This window comes from Eubalaena glacialis, chromosome 10 (assembly GCF_028564815.1).
Source record: "Eubalaena glacialis isolate mEubGla1 chromosome 10, mEubGla1.1.hap2.+ XY, whole genome shotgun sequence".
Lineage (NCBI taxonomy): Eukaryota > Metazoa > Chordata > Mammalia > Artiodactyla > Balaenidae > Eubalaena > Eubalaena glacialis.
Window position 1 is genome coordinate 107,945,355 of NC_083725.1, and position 17,536 is coordinate 107,962,890.

The 17,536-nt window shown below is 40.3% G+C and overlaps 1 protein-coding gene across 13 annotated transcripts in view; it reads right to left on the reverse strand.

Annotated features, from left to right (window-relative positions):
- The window catches only part of AMBRA1 (autophagy and beclin 1 regulator 1), a 178,689-nt gene that overhangs the window by 152,799 nt on the left and 8,354 nt on the right, over positions 1–17,536 (reverse strand). For 2 of the 13 annotated variants that reach the window (XM_061201678.1, XM_061201672.1), the window contains exon 2: positions 6,998–7,169. The exons of the other annotated variants lie outside the window; for them this stretch is intronic. The gene's annotated coding sequence lies outside the window, so the exon portion shown is untranslated. The remainder of the gene's footprint in view (positions 1–6,997; positions 7,170–17,536) is intronic. 13 annotated transcript variants of the gene reach the window in all.

Below are 17,536 nucleotides of genomic sequence, written 5' to 3' on the forward strand. Positions count from 1 at the left end.
AAATTTTACTTTGTTCTCCATAAAGAACAAAAGGAGCTAAATCAAACTGCAGTCAGGCAGGCCTGTTGCTGAGGAGGAAGTGCCAGTCAAGTGTGTTTTTCATTCCTCTTTTTAAAAAGGAGGAAGAAACAAGTTTCCCAATCTGTCCCTTAAACCAGATTGGGACAAAGGGTGCCAAGAAGAGTCTTTGTGATACCATTACACAGGCCCCCGGAATCAATTCTCAATCACCAAAAGCCTTGTGCACGTACAACCAAAAGGGCACGACTGGGATATGTACATAACACAAATATTATTTGTTATTCCACCCCATTTCTAACCACCCCCCCCTCCATAATATGATGATCACTCTAAAAAGATGGGAAAATAACCACCTTGAAAGGTTTTCTCTGCTTAATTGTAGGACAAAATTATATTTAACGAGCACTAATAAAAGTCACCTAGAGATTATGCACAGCCCAGTGGAAACTGAAGTCAGACTTACAGGTCCTCCTTGCAATTTGATCACCCTATGCTAGCAATTTCACTCCACCTTCAAGCAATATGACTTTAGACAAGTTATTTAACATCTTTGAGACTTTTTGCCCCCTCTGTAAATAGGAATTGCAATATCTGCCTCATCAAGTTGTTGTGAGGCTCCAATAAGAAAAGTGTGGTGGAGCATTAAGACCACTGCTGTTACTGTTGTCATTACTATTGAATCCTCTTTGGGGTTCACCATGGTTTCCCTCACCAAACAACATGGCCAACTAAAACCTCTGAGACCTGAGATGCCACGATTCCCAAGGGTAGCAGATTCCTAAGAAACATTTCAAAGGCTGTTACCAGACAACAAAATAAAAAGTACTCAGGGAAAGTACTGTACTCATTTGTGTGGCAAAAATAATTAAATGAGATTTGGGCTACCTCTACATAAAAAGTGAATTAAAAAACAGAACCAACAACTTAGAGCTATATCTGCAAAACCTGGCTAATAATTCACACCCCAAATCCTCCCTATCAATAGCATTCCAGGGGTGTGAATCAGAAAGTTATTAGGCCTGGAAGCACTGTTAAAATGCAGTCCAATGATCTCATTTATTTGAGTAACTGCATCTCTCTTCACTTCACTATGCCCATGTAGGCAAAGTCTAAGAGTCAAATCAGCCATGTAATACCAACATATATCCCAAAATAACATACAGGATTCAACCCAAGGTTAACTCTTTTTTTGTTGTTTTTGTTTTTTCTTTTTTGGCCGCGCTACGTGGCATGTGGGATCTCAGTTCCCCAACCAGGGATCAAACCCGCTCCCCCCCACACTAGAAGCACAGAGTCTTAACTGCTAGACCGCCAGGGAAGTCCTGAGGGTTAACTCTTTAAAAGAAAAAAGAAATCCTTTAAATACTAAACCTAGGATCACCTGCATAAGTAGAGTTCTCCCAACAACTGGAAAATTAACTACAAAATGTCAGGCCTTTAATTAGAGGCCTAAAAGTGGCCCAGTATTCTTTAGAAACTCCATGTGGGTGGAAATACACAGGGTTTTCTACAATTGGCAGCTTTGTTTTCATTAATAGGACTTTCTACAGGGCATTTCAGGACACTTCAAATGACACCATATATGATCCGAGTCCAAAAATGTAAGCACCACAGCAGCAACCATCCCTGCCTCTATATAGCTCTTGTCTGACTCCCAGAGTAGACTCAACTTGGAGGGGAGCAGGGAATTTGGGGTAAAGCATCACAAATCTAGAACTGTAAACAGGTAACAAATTCTGAAAGCAAACACACCTGGAAGCATAAAAACTTCAACTATTACCTGAGTTGTGTATCTACTGTATGCAGAGTACTAAAGGATATCCTAGGATATACCAAACTGCTAATTGTGGTTTAAGTCTAGATAGAGAAACTTTAAGTAATGTTTGTTTAATTTTTTTATCCATAATTTCTAAATAAGAGATAGTATAGTATAGTGATATATGGGTCCTGAAATCAGACTGGCGATTGAATCCTGGCTCTGTCATTTTCTTGGTACATGAAGGTTTCTTGGTACATGAAGGTTTCTTGGAATAGTTACTTAACCTCCCTGTACTCCAGTTTCATCATCGTAAAAGATAGTACGTATGATAGGATTACCACAAGGATTAAAAGACTTACCAAATGAAAAGTGCTTGCTATTATATAATTCCAGTGCTTGTACCAAAATAATACCTTCATTCTATAATGAAGAATTACAGAATCTAATGAGAAAAAAAATATTGAAGGCCACAAAGTCCTATAAACAATCAGACTAATTAAAGACAAATTCTTCTAGGCAAAATGAGACTGTCCACTGCAAAGGTCTCCAAACCATTTCATATAAAAAAAAAAAAAAAAAAATCTTACCACTGTAACCTTTAAAAAGAAAAATAAGAAAATCTCGAGATAATGGTTAAAATAATAATAACTAACACTTTCATAGTCCTTTTCATTCCCACTGTTCTTAGCACTTTACATAAAGTAACTCATTTACAATCCTCAGGTACATGAGGCCCTAAGAGAACAAGTCACACTGTCGGTGCTGGATTCAGAATCCAAACCCAGGCAGTCTGGCTCCAGAGTCTACATACTTCATTACAACAGAAAACTCCCTAATGCCTGAGATAAAACCTCCTATGTGGTCTCTCTCCTATTTCACGTACTAGTCTCACATGTATTAGGCCCTCAATCAACGTTTCACTGTCTTACCATATCAACTGGAAATCAGCTTGCTTTCTATTTTTAATGTTCATTTCCTCAAAGGTCAAGAAATTAAAGAATGATGCTGAGGGGAATTCCCTGGCAGTCCAGTGGTTAGGACCCTGCACTTTCACTGCCAAGGGCACGGGTTCAATCCCTGGTGGGAGATCTAAGATCCCACAAGCCCCACGGTGCGGCCAGAAAAAAAAAAATGATGCTGAGGAAAAATGAAAAAAATTCTCATTCCTTCCTTTACAGCAACTTATTTACATAGTTTTTGCGAGAAAAGGGGACTTCAAAACCTTTGACCAGAAATAACTCTGAATTTGATAAAGTGCCAAATAAGACTATATCATGAAATTCAGCTACTATATGTTTACCCTACAAACCTACCAACTCCATCCAAATAAGAAAAATTACCTATTAGGAAATAGAGATAGATGCCACAGTAATTTACTTTTGTACGGCAACCAGGATAGAACATAAATCTCAAAAAACAGTCAACAAAGAATGTGATTGAACATACTCTGTCATGTCTGTGCATACCCCTTTGTCAAACATGAAATATGACATCAACACACCTGAGAAAAGAAAAAGGGGAGTCTTCAATGTAGAGCCTTATACCAACCCTTTCTCATCCACATGGCAGACACATATGCTAGTGACCTCCCTGCATTGCTAGAGTTAGGATTCTCCACAACTAATTTAGTCTACCTGTCTGTGATAGGTTCTCTCCAAGGACAGTCTCCATCAATTCCTTCTACCCTACTCCCATGCTGCTCTGCCCATCAAGAGATAAGAACATATTTTTCTCTCCCTGAATCTGGGCTGACCCTGTGACTTGCTCTGACCACAGAATATGGCAGAAGTGATGATGTGCCAGTTCCAGGACTGACAGCATCCACTTTCACTCCTGGAAGCCAACCACCAGGCTGCAAAGAAATTCAGGATGTCCCACTGGAGACAAAGACCATATAGAGAGACCTGGATGATAAGACACTACTAGGAGAGGCCACATTGAAGGTGTCAGACCAGTGAGTTGAAACCCTGTTGCCCTGTCTAACCCAGCCCAGCCACCAGCTGAAAGCAGACAAATGAGTGACCCCAACTGATGCGACACAGGGCAGAAGAACCAACCAGACAAACCCTGCCCAAATTCCTAACCCACAGGATCGTGAGAAACACATCATTGTCTCAAGCCACAAATTTGGAGGTGGTGTGATACTGTGATTTATAATAAGAAATACATATTTGGTCTTAGTCCCCATTTTTGGCACAGAGCTCCTAAAACCCTTGAAATTTCCTGAGTGATAGAAGTCTTTTGTCATTCATAAGGAGTCTCTTTTAAACTTATGCTAATAGGGGACTTAGGGAGGTAGGTACCCCTAGAAAGCCTCAGGATGGGGCTGGTCACCAGAAAGACCAAGTGATTAGAAGGTTGGAACTTTCAGTCCCACCCACTGACCTCTGGGAGAGGAAAGGGGATAGATGGGCCTGCAGATTAAGCGCTATAAAAACTATCGAAGGGACTTCCCTGGTAGTGCAGTGGTTGGGACTCCTTGCTCCCAGTGCAGGGGACCCGGGTTCGATCCCTGCTCGGGGAACTAGGTCCCACATGCATGCCACAACTAAGAGTTTGCATGCCACAACTAAGGAGCCCGCATGCCGCAACTAAGGAGCTGGCGAGCCACAACTAAGGAGCCCACCTCCCACAACTGAGACCCAGTGCAACCAAATGAATAAATAAATGGATATAAAAAATACATATACACACACATACATACATACATACATACTACTGAACAAGATCTGATGAGTTTCCAGGTTGGTGAACACATTCACAGCCCAGGAGGGTGATGCACCCCAGTTCCACAGGGACAGAGGCTCCTGTGCTTGGAACCCTTCCAGATCTTGCCCTATGTACTTCTTCATCTGGCTGTTCATCTGAATCCTTTATAATAAACTGGTAAATGTAAGTAAATATTTGAGTTCTGTGAGCTGCTCTATCAAATTAGTCCAACCCAAGAAGGGGGTTGTGGGAACCTACCACCTATAGCCCATCAATCGGAAGCACAGGTTACAACCTGGACTTGCAATCAGCGTCTAAAGTTGAGGGGGTGCAGTTTTTTGGGACTGAGCCCTTAAACCTGTGGGATCAGATGTTATCTCCAGGTAGAGAGTGTCAGAACTGAGTTAAATTTGTAGGACACCCGGTCAGTGTCTGCTGAGAACTGGAGAAATATTTGCCAGTTTGGGGGAAAAAAACACACATCAGAGGTGGTTTTTGTACAGCAACAGATAACTAAAACAATACTACCTAATACCCAGTGTACGTAATGCCTTGTTAGGACTCTATCTTCCTCACTAGACTACAAGCTCTGTGAGGGCAAAAATCATGTCTGTCCTAGTCCAGTACCTACTTTAGTGCCTAACATAGAAGAGAATGAATATGTGTGTGTATTTATATCCAACCATGAGGAAAGCCCAAAACAAACACCAAACTCTCATAAATAGCAACACCTAGGTGAAAAAAAAACGTGGTCAGTTATAGGTGGTGCTGTTGTTTCAAGGTCATAAATTCAATTTCTATGAGTCAAATATCTCCAAAAAGAGAAAACTTTGTACCATTAACTAATCTCAACAAGTCATTTCATTATGTACATGTCATTAATCAAGACAAGGCCAGGAAACAGAGTATGCACAGGGCAAATCCATCCCTACCACTATTAAGGGGGAAGGGGGGGGCTAAACCTAAAAAAATACATATACAGAGATGACAGGAGTCTTCTGTACTTTTTATACTCATATAACAATGCTTCTTTATACTCATATTTGAAACACAGCATATTTAGAACAAAATACAGAAGCAGTGGATTCTCTGAGAACAACGCTGGGAATATGGGATATTGTATCTTCTGAGCTTGAGAGTGCTGGATATAAAAGTGATGTGATTTAATGGGTAAAGATAAGACTAAGAGGTAAGAAGCTTCAATGACTGATTTCTACCACTGAGGTATTATATAATCTTGAACAAATCACACTCTACATATAAAAACTGAAAATACTAACACCCTCTCTTTCTACCTTAAAGGAATAATATCCTTGGAGTATCTTAGGAGTCGCAAAAAGTTCAAGGCAGGATTACAACTTTTCTAAGTAAAAGCCAAGTTAGGAACCAACAGTAATCAGAATAAACAATAAATGGGACTTCACACAAAGAAGTCCGGCACATGCAGCTCTAAGAGAAAGTGCAAAGGAAACTACAGTGGCTATGAAGCAGAATCAGAGAGTACCTCTAATTAATCACCTGACAAACTAAAAGCAAATAATTTGATGGAATCAAGACCTATACAACCAAAATTATACACAGCCCCTTTATAAGCAGCCAAAGACCAGAAATAAAATGTTAATAGAACCTGCACCTGTACTGTAGACATGCACAGCATTTATGTTCAATTACAAATACTCTAAAATACAACTCGTCTGCCTCTAGAAAGTTAGGCTAAGAGATAATAGTGAATCAAGTACCTGTAAAAGGTTGTCAGCCCAAATGTACCAAGAGATAAGCAAGCAATGTAACCTCTTTTTCTCATATCTACACCCCCCAGGGCGTTTTTTATATATAAACTCAGTGTAAGGCAGACCACTACAGGGTATATCACAAATAAGCTAACAACTTTCCAAAATGCTTTGAAGATACAAAACTAAATAAATTCTAGTGACTGTTATTATAATGAAGGGGAGGGAAAAAACACCAGCTTTTCTGCTATAGATTTTGCTGACTACGGCTTCCTAAAGTAACTCACAATGATATAACCTAATGTCTGCAACATAGTAAAGTTTACGCTCAAAAACAAAGTATGATCAAAGCTAGAAACAAAAAGCCATAAGACCCAAATTTGAGACTGACAATCTTCCTTACTCTCACTTACCTCAGAAGAATGAAGAGAAAAGAAACGAAGCTTCACCTGAAAACTCTTCTGGGGAAAACAGTGAGCTGAGAACCCCTGAAAACTCAAGGAAGAACACAGAGGAAACCACTGAACCAAAAAGAAATTGAAGCTCAATTTCTGAGTCCCAAGCTATCAACAGAATCAGGACCAGGAAGGCTACTGCTAAGTGCACAAAAATGGCAAGAGATTTCCTACTAGCAAGCAAAAAAGAAAGAAAGAAAAATTAAAAGAGTAGCTTTTGATGGAAGAAATTTCACAGAGACAAAAACAGCTTAACCCCAGAAATGGGAACTGACCCCAGCTGCCTCAGGCAAACAGGCCTAATGGCTTTGGCAACAACATACCTTTCATCCACCAACAACATTAGGAGGCTGAAGTAGAGCTGATTTCAAATCACGAAGGATCACATCTTTCTGTTTTCTGCGTAGTCTTTGGGAAAAAGAGTCCAGCTCTCCTCCCGGAGTACCACACTGCCCCCAGTAGTTCCTGGAAACTCCTGGAGCCACAGCAACAGTACTGAAAAAAGCTTTGAGAACGTTAAGCCAGGTATCCTCACAAGCCCAGACAGGTAAGATTACTCACCAGACAAATAAGAAAATTTAAACCTGGAAGAGGTTAAGAAATTCATCTAGGTTTGCAAGATGAGTCAGTAGGCAAAGCAGGATTTGAATTCAGGCTTTTCCTTCAGATAGTATCAGAGCTTGACTCTCAGTCCTTGGCTCAGCAGATACTGTGTTCAGTGTTCTCCAATGTTAGAGTCAGCCCAGGTCAGGTTCTTGGCTGACTAGAATAGGGAAAGGAAAAATTTCCCTCAAGGCTTCAGGAAAAGGAGAAGTCAAATTATTAAATGCAGAGCTCTTATGCTAAAAGGTCCAGATGCCCTTCTACCTTGCCAATCACATTTCTCAGCCAATCAAAATAAGGCACTGGATTTTAAGAACCTAGTCATTTTAAGCTCTGACTAGAAGTTGGATTGTATTTCCCCTACTTCCCAAATAAAAAACACTTAAGGGGGACTGGAAAGATGCAAAAGCAATAACAGACAGCCAGCAAGTGTTTACTGAGTATCTATGTACTCAGCACTATTCTAGGCACTGAGGATACTACAGCGAATGAGAACATACCTGCCCTCAAGGAGCTTATGTGATTATTTATGTAATTAAAAAAATGATGACACTTTCAAGTACTGATAAATGTTAGGAAGAAAATATGAAAAGTAATGTTTTTGGGGGGGATAGATTAAAGGAAGGAAATCAACAGTTCAGAATCACGTTCTAGTTTTCTATGACTATGAGCCTGAGAAAATATGAATAACTCAGGAGAAACTTTAAAATATTTTCATACAAACTAATACTACAATAAATATAATCCAACATCACTTCCTATTTTTAAATAATTATATATAAGACTAAATTTGAAACAGCATCCAAAGAAAGTATTCTTACCTCAAAAGTTACAGCAATCTTAAAGCCTTACAAGTACATGGCAGTAAGATCCCAATATTTATCCAATCATCCACCAACTGATAAAGACAAGCCCAGTGGCAGAATATAACACATATATTTAAAGCAATACTTTTATCGAACATTCACTGAATATGTGCTATACACCTGACAGTGCTAAGCACTTTTCCACACATTATCTCATTTACTTCTCACAGCAACACTATGAAGATAAGTACTATGATTATCCCCATTTACAAGTCACAAAACTGAGGCTTAGAGAGAGGTTAAATGATTTGCCCATGTGGAGGAGAGATTCAAAATCAAATCAGATGGGACTTCCCTGGCAGTCCAGTGGTTAAGACTTTGCCTCCAACGCAGGGGGAGCGGGTTTGATCCCTGGTCAGGGAGCTAAGATCCCACATGCCTCAGGGCCAAAAAACCAAAACATAAAACAGAAGCAATATGGTAACAAATTCATTAAAGACTTAAGAAAAAAAAAAATCAGATGCTAAAGTGCATACTCTAACCACTATACTATATTGCTTCTATAGAACAAGCACTAAACCTCAGATACAGAAAAAAACCCTTTTCGTGTCCTCACACCTAGGTCAAAATTACAAAGAGTTATTTAATTCAGGAAACAGAAAGAGAAGGAATAAATCTGAATGAATCTGAGTCAGAACACAGTGCTATAACCTTAGGCAAATTCCACAATACCCATGCCTCAACCTCCCTATCTATAAAGGAGTTAACCACACCAGCGCTAACCATTACTTGCCTCCTGGTAGGTTGTGAGTGTTCATTATTATTTGTAATAAATACACAGATCATCAGTTGAAAGAAACAAGGAAAACTACAGCGTTATTATTATTGCCTTGTTGCTAGAGCAAAACACCAGAAATCAACATAAATAAGTTATGTACACCAAGAATGTAGGGTTTGAATATGTACTTTGAAAGGCAATCATATAATCAGTTGTTTTACCTCTAATTTTTTTCCTTTTTTTTTTTTTTAATTTAAAAAAGCAATACAGGGACTTCCCTGGTGGTTCAGTGGTAAAGAATCCGTCCTGCAATGCAGGGGACGCAGGTTCGATTCCCGGTCGGGGAACTAAGATCCCACATGCCGCGTGGCAACTAAGCCCTCGCGCCAAACTACTGAGCTCGCACACCTCAATGAGATAGCCCACGTGCCGCAAACTACAGAGCCCACGCGCTCTGGAGCCTGCACGCCACAACTACAGAGCCCACGTGCCACAACTAGAGAGAGAAAACCCGCACGCCACAACTAGAGGGAAGCTCTCATGCTGCAACGAAGAGCCCGTGCGCCGCAACGACAAAAAAGATCCCACATGCCTTAACGAAGGTCCCGCGTGCCGCAACTAAGACGCAATACAGCCAATCAATCAATCAATCAATCAATAAAGTGGGGTGGGGGGAGCAATACAGGAATTTCCCTGGCGGTCCAGTGGTTAAGACTCCAAGCTCCCAATGCAGGGGGCACGGGCTCGATCCCTGATTGGGGAACCAAGATCCCACATGTGGCACAGCGTAGCCAAAAAAAAAAAAAAAAAGCAACACATACCATACGGCATTTACCCCAGAGAACGCATGTTCGCACAAAAAAAGGTACACAAATGTCCACAGCATCTCTATCAGTAATAGTCAAGAACTGGGAAAAAACTCAGATGTTCTTCAATGGGCAAGTGATTAAACAAACTGAAGTATAGCCAAACCATGGAATACTACTCAGCAATTAAAAAGAAAGGGGTACTGGGACCTCTCTGGTGTTCCAGCAGTTAAGACTCTGCACTCTCAATGCAGGGGGCCCAGGTTCCATCCCTGGTCAGGGAACTAGATCCCACATGCTGCAACTAAAGACCCGCACAGCCAAATAAATAAATAAGTAAATAAAATTTTTTTAAAAAAAGGAGCACTATTGATTCATGCAATTTGGATGACTCTCCAGGGAATTACATTGATTGAAAAAGGCCAATCCAAAAGGTTACATACTGGGAATTCCCTGGCGGTCCAGTGTTTAGCACTCAGCACTTTCACTGCCTAGGCTGGGTTCAATCCTTGGTCGGGGAACTAAGATCGCATAACCGGCAGCGCAGCCAAAAAAAATTTTTTTTAATTAAGAAAAAAAAAAAAGGTTACACACTATATGATTTTATTCACATAACATTCTTTTTTTTTAATTAATTAATTTATTTTATTTTTGGCTGCGTTGGGTCTTCGTTGCTGCGTGTGGGCTTTCTCTTATTGCGGCGAACGGGGGCTACTCTTTGTTGCAGTGCACGGGCTTCTCACTGCGGTGGCTTCTCTTGTTGCAGAGCACGGGCTCTAGGCACGCGGACTTCAGTAGTTGTGGCACGTGGGCTCAGTAGTTGTGGCTCCCGGGCTCTAGAGCGCAGGCTCAGTCGTTGTGGCGCATGGGCTTAGTTGCTCCGCGGCATGTGGGATCTTCCCGGACAAGGGATCGAACCCATGTCCCCTGCAATGGCAGGCAGATTCTTAACTGCTGCGCCACCAGGGAAGTCCCACATAACATTCTTGAAATGACAGGTTGCCAGGGACAGATAGGGCCGGGGGAGTGGGAGGTGGGCCATCTTCCCCAGGGGGTATTTTCCCTTGATCATCTGCACAAAAACTTTATTGCAACTTTATCCACTGCACTATCAGATCATTATGATTTGGTGGGGGGGGGGGAGCAGCAGTGGCTATAAAATGGCATCAGGAGAGATCCTGTGGGATGGAAATGTTCTGTATCTTGACTGTGTCAACGGCAATACCCAGGTTGTGACAGTATACTATGGTTCTGTAAGATGTTACCATTGGGGAAAACTGGGTAAAGGACACACAGGATCTATCTCACTGTTATTTCTTACAACTGCATGTAAACCTACAATAATCTGTAAACAAAAAGTTTAATCAGAAATGAAGGCAACACGTGCCTCTTGTAACAAGTAAAACAATAGTCTGTGGTCAATCTCTTTCCCTACCCGTCCCATTCCCTCCCTCTTGAGATAACCATGCAAACTCACTGCTCATACAAACAGGCATGCATTTAATACTTTTTGTTTACTGTATCAAAATGGGATCATACATACTACACATTACCCTGCAGCCTACCTTCTTCACCCATCATCCCTATATCATAGCTAAAAAAAAAAATTTTTAAGTGCCAAGCAGGATGGCAGGTATAGAAAATTTTCTCACTAGGGCAAATCTGACAAATGTTTACCGTGCTAATGTGCCATAGCTGAGCCAGGTGCATTCAGTGAGAGCACAATATACAAGTAGCATTCTAAAGAGATCTGCAAAAAATACAAGGTCTTCAGCAGCTCTTCGAGGATCCCATCCCCCTCTCTGCCTCCTCCATGGAACCATCCCGGGGGCCCATGGAGGAAGAAATGCTAAATGATTTCTTTTCAGCAGAAAACTGCAAGGGGGGATAATTCTCCCACATACTGAAGCCATAGCAAACAAAGTTCCCTGAAAATGTATTCCTCCTTCAAGCAGAAGTGCAAAATATATTGTTGATAACATTTAAGACATCCATTTGTAAAACAGCAACTACCACTATTAAGCGCTTAATGCTCTAAGTACTGTATCTCTAGAGCCCCCTCCTACCCCACTACCATTTTACAGACCAAAACCTGGCTTGATGTGAAATTACTTGCCCATGATCAAACAGCCAGCAAGTGGTAAAGCTGGCATTCAAAGGTACAAGACAAGTGCTTTTTCCACTTTATCAGGTTTTTCTATAATATCACATGCCAACAGAAGAGATTGAATAAGTTTAATAAGTATATTTAGGCAGAATCCATTTTCTAAATGTCTGCTGACTTTGATTCAACCTTTTTTTTCCATTTCTGGGGGGACTATATTATGTGCCAGGACCTATCATAGGTGACAGAGAGAGAGAGGTAAAAACAAACAAACACAACACAGAAAAGGCCTCCAACCTCAAAGAGCTTTCAAACTGCAACTGCAATATAATGTAACTATAACTGCCATATTGATATGTGGCAAGTGTTACCCTCAAGGAAGTACAAGGTGCTGTGGGTTTGAAGAATCCAGCTCTCCTCCCAAAATCAAGTGACAATTGTTCTTAGTTTCAATTCCACTCATATTCTACAAGTCACATATTTCTCTTCGTGATCTCTGGCAAAAGGTCTGCAATGTCCTTCTATACAAAACACTGCCCCAGACATGCTCAATTAGTATGAACAGAAGCTGCCAGCTCAAATCAGCAGAAAGCTCCTTAATGCTGTAATTTTTTGAAATTTTGGCAATGAAAAGAAATTAACCTTTGTGGTGAAATCATGGATGTGCAGAGTTAAAAGTGACTTAGACATCATTTTGAACATAGAGACTTAAAAAGGTAAATTCACTTGTCCATTGTTACAAGACTCACTAAGGGCAGCTCTCAGACAAAAGCCCAGGTCTCTCAACTCATTGTATGGAGTTCCTTTCCACTCCTACTTCTTTCTTTTAAGTCCAATGAAAAACTTAGTGATGTTCAAGTTTTCTCATTTCATCAATGATAGATGCATTCATGAATCATGTGCAGTTTAAAGATGAACTTTATCAAAAACAGACATGCTAAGCATGATGAGATACATATATACAGAGGTAAAGGACTGCCTATCCTTGATAAGGGAGAAGCTCTTCAGGCATTTGGGAAGGCAGTGTTAATACACTAAAAAATTGCCATCATCAACATCATCATCATCTTAGCAATAGCTAGTATTGGGGGGGAGACGACTATGAGCCAGGCACTCACAGTATTTACATGATATTTCTTATCCTTACAACAACTCTTGAAAGATAGGTGTTGCATTGTATACTGGTGCACACCAGGTTTAAAGAAGAATCCCCAAATTCCACAGCTACCCAGAGGCTGGGCTAGAATTTAAACTCTAGAGTCCATGCTCTTTTCCCACTATCCTATGCTCCCTAAGAACAGAATAACTGCACTGCACATGTGGCTGTGACATCAAGTCACTTCAAACTCTGACATAATTTCCTGATCGGCAGTTATGTAATTAGCCATCTTTTCAATCTCCAGGTTGTCTTAACTAATTTATTTCATGATTCCACAGTGGTCTTCCATGTTTTCTTCCTTTCCTTTTTTTTGTTTTTATAGAAGCAAAACCCTTTTTCCAAATGAAATCTTATGTGAAAACACTAAAATATAAAAGAGATCAAAGTTGAGCTGCTCTGGTTTAAGCAGAATGGGAGAACCAAAGCTCTTCCTTACTCTCATGGCCATCCCTTAGGCACCTCCAAAGAAAACACTAGCTTAATACAGAAGGCTGCCTTCTCCATCTCTGCTTTCCCACTCACCATCTGTATGAGGACCAGTGGACCTCAAAGCACGATTCTGATAACAGACCTGAGACCCCTCATGAGGGATCACTTTTTCTTGTCCTTTACAACAGAGATACCACCATCCACTTCATAGGTTTGTTATTAACATTACGTGGAGGAACAAATATAAACTTCCCAGCACATGGTAAGTATTGGAAAGTTGGCTCCCCCCTCTTTTATCCTGCAGAGGTAGCAGTTGTTGCCAATTCAAGAAAGCTCAATAAAATATACTTGATGGTATTTTCAGTAGCAAAGAAGTAAACAAGTAAATGCTCCCACAGCTCAACTAAAATAAACAAACCTAACAAACCCTTCATTAAAGGTACCAATGGTGGGCTTCCCTGGTGGCGTAGTGGTTAAGAATCTGCCTGCCAGTGCAGGGGACACGGGTTCGAGCCCTGGTCTGGGAAGATCCCACATGCCGCAGAGCAACTAAGCCCGTGAGCCACAACTACTGAGCCTGCGCATCTGGAGCCTGTGCTCCGCAACGGGAGAGGCCGCGACAGAGAGAGGCACGCGCACTGCGATGAAGAGTGGCCCCCGCTCGCCGCAACTGGAGAAAGCCCTCGCACAGAAACGAAGACCCAACACAGCCAAACATAAAAAATATTAATTAATTAATTAATTAAAGAAACGTTTAAAAAAAAAAAAAAAAAGGTACCAATGGTAATACCCCAGCTTAGTTTCCCAGTCAGTCAATGACCCATGGATCTCAAAGCACAATGTTGATAATAGACCTGAGATCCCTTATGAGTTACCATAATGCAGACCGCAAGTGTCAGGTGAATGAGTTAATGTTGTTCTGAGCACCTTAAATTTAGCACTTCCTGAGCTAAGCATTTAAATTGGCTACTTAATATTGCATTTAATGAGTATTTTTATGTTCATGTTCTACAACAGAATCTAATGTTCATTTGCCCATCTTCTGGCTTCTATTTCTCCAGGTATTACAAACCAAAAATATGCTGATGTCGTGTGCACCTTCACCTAAGCAACTTTAACCTGGCCCTTCCTAAACTAGTCATTAAGAATCTATTAACCGGGAAAAAAAAAAAAAAAAAAGAGAATCTATTACCTTAGTCTGTTACTGATAATGTGTTCCCTTTTCTATATGTGTAACAGGAGACTAAATCCATTTTCACAGGAAAGAGGTTCTCAGTCCCAATCTAAGCCCAACCAACAACCCTCAAATTATCAGCTTTATGGAAACTGCAGGTGTTGGCTTTGACCCCTACAGTTTAGGAAGAATTATAAGAATAATACATCATACAGCCATGAAAAGACTCATTTACAATAAAGAACACATCCCTAAGCATTCAACTTGGGAGCCAAGAAGATTCAGAATGCTAATCTATTTTACCAGGAGACCCTGAGCAATTCACCTACTCTCTAATGATTATTTCTTCATAAGGAAAATGAAAATATACTCATTAAAATGCCAGAGATACTGTTTGATTAACCATCAAACAACTATTTCCTGCGGTTACCAGGGACCTCAGGAAGTCATCTTTGTCATCTCCCTCATTTCTTAACAAGTGCACACCTAAATCATCCTAGAAAGACAGTTACAAAGTCTTTGGGAAAGATATTTCACAACCTTCCTTGTAACATTCCAGTATCTTGTAGTCAGGAAGTTCCTTCTAATTTGTAATCTATATCTTTTCCGTTGCAATTAAAACACATTCCCTCTTGTCTTCTCCACTATGGAAAGAGAACATCTGCTTAACGCCACCTGAACAATACTTCAAGAGACTATAAAATATAGGAAACCTATTTCAAACAGCTTCATGTAAATGCCACATGGCTTTCAGTGGGTCACCTAGACAAAGAACATGATTAAGAGTCTGAAACTCCCAGTTCCATCACTGACTTGCTCTGAAGAAGATATGAAGTTAAAACCATGCAGATGCTGTACCTCAATTATCCCATCAGTAAAATGCAAATAACAAAATGAGTAAAGGAGAACTCAATTCCTCAAAAAGTTAAACACACGAAAAGAGATTCTCAATCCCAATCTAAGCCAACAACTCTCACAACACACACTCTACAGAAACTGCAGATGTTGGCTTTGATCCCTATGGTTTAGGAAGAATCATAACAATTACATTACCATAGGGCTCTGTAATTCCACTCCTAGGTACATACCCAAAACAACTGAAACAAGTACATGCACATGCATGTTTACAGTAGCACTATTCATAATATCCAAAAGGTGGAAACAGTCTAAACAGTTCATTAATGGATGAATGGATAAACAAATTATGGTCTATACATACACAAAAGGTTACATACTAGATGATTCCACTTATATGAAATATCCAAAATATATCAATCCATAGAGACAGAATGCAGATTGCTCATTTCCAGGGGCTAGTGAAAGGGGGAAATGAAGAGAAACTGCTCAACTGGAAAGAGAATTTACTTTGGAATGATGGAAATGTTTTGGAACTAGATAGAGGTGGTGGTTGCACAACACTGTGCAAATGCCACTGAACTGTTGTTCGCTTTAAAATGGTTAATTTTGTGTTATGTGAATTATACCTCAATAAATTATTTTAAAAGAAAAAAAAAAGAATGCTAGGAGAACTAATGGGCACAATTACCATAAAATGCTTACCCTTCCCAGGAAAAGTCATATAAAATTCTAGGCAGAATGGTAGCCAAAATGTTTAATATTACTTCAATATAGCCAATTAGACTTTGAGCAAAGAATATGTAAATGGGAAACAAAATAGAAAACAAAATAAAGTCTAGAGTTATAATTATATAGTATCCCATATGGAAACAAGAGCCAATAAATAAGTGAATGAATAAAGGGAAATAAAGTAAATAACCAAGCATATCAGCTAATTTGCTATAGCAATAATGACCATAGGAAAGCAGTAAGAAAAAGATAAAGGTAAGGAATGAACTTTAAAAACCAAAACTGGCGCTTCCCTGGTGGCACAGTGGTTAAGAATCCGCCTGCCAATGCGGGGGACACAGGTTCGAGCCCTGGTTCAGGAAGATCCCACATGCCGCGGAGCAACTAAGCCCATGCGCCACAACTACTGAGCCTGTGCTCTAGAGCCCGCGAGCCACAACTACTGAGCCCTCATGCCACAACTAGTGAAGCCCGTGCGCCCAGAGCCTGTGCTCCACAACAAGAGAAGCCACTGCAATGAGAAGCCTGCGCACTGCAACAAAGAGTAGACCCCGCTCGCCGCAACGAGAAAGCCCATGCAGCAACGAAGACCCAACGCAGCCAAAAATAAAATAATTAATTTAAAAAAAAAAAGAAAAAAGTGCTTGCTCAAAGCAGGTGGTTAATAAATATAGTAATAATAAAAAAAAATCCAAACCAATAATACTAAAATACAAAATATCCATTAGGTAGGGTGGTGAAAATAGAAAGGCTAATGATAGCAAAGCTAAAAAGTACATAAAGCCTTAAACTCCAAGGCCATATATAAAGACCATGAGAATCATTATCTCACCATCTTGCGAATATCCTCATTCCCTTGCCCCTTTCTGCTTTAATACAACTTTTTCGCAAGACACCAAGGCTAAGCAGGCAAGGACAACAAAATGAAAAGGTACTGTTCCTATGTTCATGGACCTTATGATATTACTTCCTCTTAAAGTCTTACTTCTCATGGGAAGACACACATGGTAATAATCTAAATATACAGACCATCTCCACTTCCTCCCTTTCCACTTCTTAAACCCACTTTAATCTGGCTCTGGCCCTACATTCCTCCAATGCTGTTCTTGCTATGATCATCAGTGATCTCTGTGTTGCTAAATCAAACAAAATACAGGTGATCACTTCCTCCCTGAAACACGCTCCTCTCCCAGTTTCTGAGATTTTCTCTTAAATTCCTTGCAGCTTGGTCCTAAGCGCTCTTCTACTCCTAGTCTATACATGCCTTTCGTCTGGGTAAACTCATCCATTTTCCTTGACTGTTAACACCTATATACTGGGGCATCCAGATTTATTTCCAGCGCCACTTTTGAGCATTAGCTCAATGACTGCTTACTTGATGTGTCCACTTGTATTATTTCACAGATATCTCACACT